Raw genomic sequence first — 8,314 nt, forward strand, 5'->3', positions numbered from 1 at the left:
AAAAGACTGAGGTGAGCCAGGTATGGGGTCACCCAGCTGTAATCTCCATACTTTGGGAAGCTGAGGTGGGAAGGCCAAAAGTTAGAGTTCAATCTGGGCAATTTAGCTACTTAGCAAGAGCCTGTCTCAAAACAAATTAACAAAAACTGAAGAGGGCTGGGGATATAGCTCAGTGCAAAGGCCCTAAGTTCAATCCTCAGTACTAGAAAAAAAAAAAAAAAAGACTGAGTTCAACATGTGTGTTTTAACATGATTTTTTAAAAAATGAATTAGCCAGGTATGGTGGTGCATGCCTGTAATCCCAGCACTCTGGGAGGCTGAGACAGGAGGATTGTTGTGAGTTCAAAACCAGCCTGGGCTACAAAGTGATCTCAAGGACAGCCTGAACCGCACACTGCAGACCCTTTTTGTTAAGTGCATGTGCCAGTGATACAGGTGCACAGGAAAAGAAATAAAAGACACGAATCAAATTGTCTCCATGGCAGCCTCTTCCAGGGAGGAATTAGAAATGGGAAGCAGGGGGCTGGAGCCTCCCCCACATATTTTTGTACCGTTTGAACCATTTGCAATGATAATTTATTTGTGTATCATTTGCATAATTTTAAAAACAGAGAGAGGGGGAAAATAGCATAGCGTTGCTGTAAAGCTAGCAAAATTTTGCCAGATGGTCTGTCAGAACTACCAGGGGAAAACGCAAGCATTGGGAAACAACAGAAGAAAAAAAATAAATATCAGGTCAATACCCTCAGTTAATTAAAATTAAGGGAGAGGGGGTGGAAAAACCATTTAAATAATTAAAATCTACCACTAAAGGAGGAGCCGGGCGCAACCATAGCCCGCTGCAGCTGTGATTTAGGAGCCCACTTTGTCCAAGTCAGGGCGCTGCGGAATCTGCCCTGCAGCTCTATTTCAGAGACGCTGGAAGGCGGCGTTTCATTTCCATATCTGAGAGGGCCCGATCAGGCACCGAAGATTGAGATCTGACATGAGGAGCAGCCCGAATGGGGAGGCTCCAGAAAGAGCTGCCATCGCTGCGTGCAGGGCCCGGGTTCTTATTCCAGCCTCAGTTTTTTGCTTTGTTTTAATTTTAAATTTAAAAAAAAATTTTTTTTGTTACATGCTTTCCAGACAAAATCAAAAAGTCTGGGGCCCCCGTTGCAGTTTTAGGAGAAGGCCTGAGTGCTGCGTCAGCGCGAGAGCACACGAGGCGGGAAACCTGGGGAGAAGCTTCTGTAAGAAACAGCCAGGAAGCCACGCGGATAACCTCCATCTGCTACCTGGGAGGCTGAGGCAGGAGGATTGTAAATTCAAGGCCAGCCTAGGAAACGTTACAAGACCCCGTCTCAAAACAAAAAGGGCTAGAGACACAGCATAGCATTCTCTGGGGGAGGGAAGTTCAGCGCTCATTACCTCACAAGTACAAAGGTGATAAGGAGCCGAGGAGAGAGACATCTGAAAGCCATTCATTTAATGACGTGACCATGAGAGCAGAGAATTGAGAAGGACAAGGTGGAGGACGGGAAGCTGCCCCTGCAGGAGGGCCCAGGCCTCCCCCGAGGGAGCCAGAACGGAAACTGCAGCCTCGCGACAGCTCTGAGCTGCGCTAGAGCTCGTGGTAAGCAGAACACTGCTGGAGCGGTCTGCGGCCACACGCTGCCCCTGGGGCCTGGGAGCTCCACCGCGCCAGCGCACGCGCTGACTTCTCATTGGGTGGAGTGGCAGCAGAGGCTCTTGCTGACCTCCCAATGGGTGGAGGCCACGAGCAGAGGCTCTTCTGATTGGACAGAAGCCATGGGAGGGTAGAAAGGGCTCACTGGGGCTGCCAAGAGATCGATCACGTTACAGAAAGGCAGGGTGTTGGCGTTCCCTGGCTCCAAATGTTATTATAGAAAGAATCAGAGCCACTGGTGAATACTACTAATAATGAATTTAAGGGAAGGGAAGGGGGAAGGGGAGGAAAAGAGAAAAGAGGGAGAAAGGAGAGGAGAGGGAGGGGAGGGGAAGGGAGAGGAACAGGAAGAGTTCACAGTCCAACTTGAAAAGGGAGTTCTAAAGTGAGGTGTCAGGTCTTGGAACTAGACCCCCACCCAGCTAGGAGAGGGAAACCCCCCAAGCAGATCCGATCTTCACACCTGCAGGTGCATAGCATTAACGAGAAGCTGGCAGCTGCCCCATGCAGCTCAACCTGCAGAGAACTGATTTGCAAAAACCAAGAGACGTGCTGTGCCTGTCAGCACGCCCTCAAAAGTTGTGAGGGAGTGCTCACAACAACACCGCCGTATCAGCCAGTGCCAGGCACCCTACTCAGAGACCCAAAATGGTGTACCCCCCACAGCAATGCCCCCTTCCCCTACCTAAACTCCCCTGTGAAATATGCTCTTGCCCTTTGCTTGGGGCCAGTGGTCTTCCTGCCATTTGCCCAGCTGCACCCAGTCTGTAATAAATCCTCACACATTGCTTAAACTCTGCCTGCCTCGGTGGTCTCAATTGTGCCTTGGTTTACCCTAACATCCGGTGTCAAAACGCAGGAGGTCGAGCTCCCCTCCTAGGAGGGTCCGATCTCCCTCTCCCGATCCCCACGGGGCACACCGAGATTGCTTTTAACATCCGACCTCTGGCCCTTCCTCACCACAACTTGCTGCTAGTCTCGGTCTCCTCTTCAGGTTGGTGTCATCTACATCCTTTCACCTCCTCCTGTTTCTGTCCCTTGTCTCTACTCTCCCCTTTGCTCTAAGTGGCTTTCTAGACCCTGCCTGGGTTGTGCTCCAAAAACCTGGTACTGGCCACACTCACGCCTGGGGGTCTGACTCTCTGATGGCCACCCAGCTCTGGGGACGCCTGGCTGTGTGGCTCATCAACTCCCTTGGCCAAAGGAAACCGACTGGAGACGTCCCTTCTCTTTCTTGCATCACCTCTGTTTGGCTGGTGTCTAAAGCCACCCTCCCTTCCTGCCTCATTTCCCTGGTGTGTGTTCTCAGAAATTTCAAACCCTCCACCTTACCCTTGACCTGAAGCCAAAACATCTCATTCATTTCTGTAACATGGCGTGGATACGTTGCAAGCTGCAAGCTGCAGCTTGCAACGTATCCACGCCATGTCACAGAAAATGGTCTGAGGTCCCTATGTCCAGGCATGTTTTGCTCTCCATGGACTCCCCTCCCTCTGCACGTCCTGCGACCCCGCTGAACTCATTTCCACACGCCCACCTGCTCCTTCTCTGTGCCCTCCTGGCTACCAGTGGGCCTCACTGCTGACCCCTCTTCCCTCACCCTCCACTGGCCCTCCTCTGCCCGCCACTCTCCTCCTCCCTGTGGGCTCTCTGGCTGCAGCTCAACTGCCACCCTCTTCAGCTTCCCAGCCTCACCCCACTCCCCCTATGTCTCCTGGACACCACATCCCACACTCTCCCACCACACCCACCTCACACCACCCCCTCTCACACCACTTTGGCCCTTCTTTGGCTCCTAAACCTCTCTGCCACCTCCCCCTCTGCGAGGTCACTGGTGCAGAGAGCACTGTCCAGGTCCATGTACCCTTTGCCCTCCCTCATCTCTCTCACACTGCCCGACATTTTGGCTCCTTTCTCGCTGACCCTTGTTCTACTTCAAAGAGTTTCAGCACCTAGCTCACACCTATGACCTTTCTTGTGATGCCATCAGTGTCATCCTCACGTCTACCCTCTCCCCTGAGGCGTGGGATAAGGAGAGAACCTGCCCACTCAGAGGACAAGAGATTACACGATCACTTGCCTCATAGAGGGATTTAAAAAAGCAGCCCACAAGTGCGTCGGTTATGACAAACTTAAGGAGATTACTCAAAAAGAGGATGAAAATCTGGTTTAATTTATGTCCTGACTGGCAGTCACCCTAAGAAAGTATACTACATTCAATCCAGAACGTTCAGAAGGACAACTGATTTTCAATATGCATTTTCTCACCCAATCAGCTCCTGACATTCACAAAAAACTCCAAAAAATTGAGACAGGCCCTCAGACCCCGCAACAAGAATTAATTTCCTAGGCCTTTAAAGTCTACAACAACCAATATGAGGCTGCCCACCAGCAATACGTCTCTGACTTGTGGTGACTTACCTCCACCATAAGAAACCCAAAATTCAAGCAGGACACCACCCAAACATCCAGGGACACAAAGGGGAACCCATCCTTTGAGGACCCTGTTTTAAGCATCAAGAGTCAACCAATGGGCAAAAGAGTGCCCCAACCCCGAGCTCCCTCCAAGCCTCGTCCCACGTATGGGAGTCCTCACTGGAAGTCAGACTGCCCTGTGCCTCCAGGGTTGCTACAGGGGTCCACTCCCAGGGCACCCCACAGGACAACCCGGTTCTCTCTGAGCTTGTCAGTTGGGCCTCCAACTGACACACCCCTAAGTTCCTGGGTGCTCCCTGGACCGTCACAGCCGCCGAACGTCGGGGTAAGTCTTGAGGTGGAAGGTAAGACTGTTTCATGCCTACCTGACATGGCGGTAACCCATTCCGCCCACCCTTCTTTTGCGGGCCAGCTCCTTTTGGCTGACATTTCCATTGTGGGGGTTAATGGCACCACCATATCTCGGCCTCCCAAGACTCCCTGCTCCTGAGCTGCAGGCCTACATGCTTTCCCACGCTCTCCTGGCCATGGACCTGCCACATCGCACGCTCGGGAGAGACATCTGAACAAAACTGTCCAGTACGCTAACGATCCCCAGTACCGCCCCATGCCCACCGCCCTCCTGCTCTCCCCTCCTCACTCCAGCCCCCCATCCCACTCACACAGATGAAAGACAGTGGACATCCCGCTCGGGGGCACAACTGCCCGCCCCTCATGCACTGGCACACCGGGCCCCTCTGCTGGCCCTCAGCCCTTCCCACAGCACACCTGGCTCATAGCCGCCGGTTCTCACACAGCCTCCGCTGCTCCTGCAGCGAGAGCGGGACAGGGGATCGTTACAGCTGACACAATAACTGGGGCCCAAGCTCTCCCCACACATCACCTCACAACAGACCAAACTCAGCTCTGACCCGAGCCCAAGCCCTGGGAAAAGAAAGCAAGCTTGACATCTACGCAGGCGCAAAATACACTTTCCACATCCTTCACAGCAAGGCAGCAATACGGGCCGGAAGAGGCTTTCTCAGGGCCAGGGGCACCTCCGTCACCAGTGCACAGCTAACGAGGGCTCTCCAGAGGCCCCGCCTGCCCGCAAGGCCGGAGTGACTCACCGCAAGGGACCGTAACACCCACAGAGCACAGGGAAACTCTTCCACAGGCCAGACAGCTAAACAGGCCGCTGCCTCCAGCAGCACCCACCCACCTGCCAGGGCCAACACATCCCCCCGACAGGCATCACCCCAACTATGCCGCAGGAGAACATTCCCAATACCGGACACTCCCCACCTCAGAAATGTAGTTCCTGGACCACGGAATATATCTCCTTCCTGCCTCCCGGGCTCATCACAGGCCTCCTCCCTCCACAAGAGCTTCTACTTGGGCTATGAGCCCCTCGGGGGCTCACTCCCGGCCCTCACCTCAGCGCCTTCCCGGAAGGCTCTGCTGAAACAGGTCACCGGGGCCAATGACCTAATCAGGGCCCAATTCACAAAGCTCCCCCTACAACTACAAAAAGATGGGATGTCCCTGCTCCCTGCCACCCTCCTCGGACTCAGGGCACCCCCGACCCCAACCCCCCAAGAACCCACCAGCCACAGCCCCTGCCAGCTGCTTTATGGCCGCTCCTTCCTCCTGGGCCCCTGCAGCACCCCTGGAAGCGACCCTCGGGAGACTTCTCCCCAGAGGGGGCCGTCTTTTCACTTTCCTACCCGTTCTCTGCTGGCTTCACCCCGTGTGCTGCCGGCCCGCTCCTCCTCACGTTCATGCCCTGGCTGTCTTCTTCGCCCCAACCCTGGCTTCCGCGGCCCCAGCGGACTGGAGCACCAGGAGAAGGCTCCTCTTCTCAGCTGTCTTCCTCCTTCCGGGGAGGCTGATACTCGCCGCCCTGTGCACTCTCGGGCAGTGTCCTCAATACGCCCCCACACCTGCACCCCCACTGCTCTGCCTGAGCGGGGCTTCCCCGAGGGAGCCTTCTGGCCCTCACTTCCTCCTGCGGAGCGGGCTCCTACTCGCCCCGCTGGGCGTCTTCTATCTCCTGCTCTAGAATGACACACACATCCCGGCCCCAAACACCCAGGTGCAGCCCTAGGCCCAGCTAGTTCCCTGGCGCTCCTACCTCAATAGGAGTATAAACCCGGCCTCAATAAGAGTATAAACCTACTACACCACTCCCAACCATCCCGGGCACATGATGGCTGCATTTGCCTCTGCTCCCGCCTCCTCCACCGAGGGTCCACCTCTCCCCCGCTCAGTGTGGGCCACGGCTGAGTCCGTCTCGTTTCCCACTTTCCAGGCCCACACTTGGGAAGCCGAGGCCTACAGCGACGCCGTTCTCATGGGCCCTGGCGCACCAAAGCACCCTCACATCACAGGACCGACAGCCGCAGGCATAAAACTCTTTCCATAGGCCACCCTGTGCGTCTCCGGAGGGGGCTCCCCCCAACACCCCTAGGAGCCTTACCCCCTCTAAATGCAACTTTACTTTAAACCTCTGCCTTCCAGGACCTGGGGATTTAGCTTAGCGGCACAGCACCTGCCTGGCAAGCGCAAGGTCATGAGTTCGACTCCTGGTATGGGAAGAAAAACAAACAAAACAAAATAAAAAAACAAACCTCCGCCTTCCTCGTGACCACATGAACACAGCACTTGGGTCAGTCCTCCTGAGAATGTCAGGACTCCCAAGCATAGAAACAACAAACTCATAAACATAGACTCCCAGTTCCACTCCCCCCACCAACTTCACATCTCAGGTTTCCACTGCGGGCTCCTCCAGCAGCTGACTCACATTCGCTGGCCAAACACCGTGGTGGGGACACGGAGACTTACCTTACACTGGCAGGATAAAACTCCAGGACCCATGCGAGAGGACCAGCCAGGCTCCGCTCCCCTTCCTACAGGGGCTGTACTCACCACCGGCATGGACAACGGCAAAAAGAGGGTTCTAAGACCAAAAAAAAAAAAAAAAAACTTTATTGATGCATAATGTTTTCTGCCTAAACACATTCGGGTCTTCTGGCTGTGCGGAACCTCCACTTACCTCTGTCAGCCCACAAACTGGACTGGAAAAGGTACCCTGGTATTCCTGGCCCCCAAAATAGATGTAGATAGCACCTGGGAGAGCTGAGCTCCCAGACCCTGTGCAGACCCCTCTCAGATGGCGGCCGCGAGCCCCAGGACTCAGACCCCACTAGTGGGCCGTGGTACCTCCGCAGGCGTGGCCACGGGAGCTGCAGGGTGGCCTCCAGCACCGCCGCGCCCTGGATCTACTCGCTGCAGGAAAATGGAGCTACCTGCGTCTTCCTCAGAGAGGAACGCTGTTTCTACGTCAGCAGGTCGGCTTTATCCATCAGGCAGTCCCCAGTCTCCGGGACCAGGCCTCCCGGCTTGGAAAACAGGCAGGGGTGGCTTCACTATGGGGTGGGGAGGAGGCCTCATCCGAAGAGACTGGACACCCTGGCTTCTCCCCACGCTGGGGCCCCTGCTCCCGGTCTTTCTGCCCTTAGGTTTGGACCTTGCACAGTAAGACTCCTGACAGATTTCATCCAGGACAGATCCGATCCATAGTATCCAGACAGCTCTTCCTGAGGGCCCATTACACCGCTGTCCTGCAGGAATCTCGAGCTGACCCGTAGCAAGAACCAAAGATCGGGGCTGAGGATATAGCGCAGTGGCATAAGCACCCCCCTGGCAAGTGCAAGGCCCTGAGTTCGATTCCTGATACCAAAAAAGAAAAGAAAGAACCAAAGATCATCATGCTCCTAGCACTCCGTCGCCCCGCCCGGATCTGCCACCAACCTCTCACCTCCTTCATTTATTTCTTTCTGTCTCTCTTTTCTAGGATGCCCTGCAGCTAGTCACACCTGAAGAAGTCCTGAGAAACTGCACCCCGTACCCCTGTTCTTTCTCTGTAACACAGCACACAGGGATGTCAGGTCTCCGAACAAGACCCCTGCCCACCTAGGAGAGAAAAACCTCTGTCTGCCTCGGTGGTCTCAACTGAGCAGGAGAGATTTTAGTGAAGAAAAGAAAGAATGAAGAAAGTAAAAAAAAAAAAAAAACAGAAAATAATACTATCTTGGATCTTGGGTGAATGTAAAGTGAAATAAGGTGGGCATGGTGTGGCATTCCTGTAATCTCAGCACTTGGGAGGCTGAGACAGGAGGATCACCATGAGTTTAAGAGCAGCCTGGGCTACATAGTGAGTTTAAAGCT

At 54.4% G+C, this 8,314-nt stretch overlaps 1 long non-coding RNA gene across 1 annotated transcript; it reads left to right on the forward strand.

The window, feature by feature from the left end:
* Nucleotides 1-4,358: 4,358 nt before the first annotated feature.
* Nucleotides 4,359-8,160, forward strand: LOC106148741. Its single transcript, XR_001234414.1, has 3 exons — nucleotides 4,359-4,430; nucleotides 7,315-7,434; nucleotides 7,941-8,160. It is a non-coding gene; the product is annotated as an uncharacterized LOC106148741 (long non-coding RNA).
* Nucleotides 8,161-8,314: the final 154 nt, after the last annotated feature.

The sequence above is a fragment of the Chinchilla lanigera genome, unplaced genomic scaffold, assembly GCF_000276665.1.
Source record: "Chinchilla lanigera isolate Chin_1 unplaced genomic scaffold, ChiLan1.0 scaffold00002, whole genome shotgun sequence".
Classification (NCBI taxonomy): Eukaryota; Metazoa; Chordata; class Mammalia; order Rodentia; family Chinchillidae; genus Chinchilla; species Chinchilla lanigera.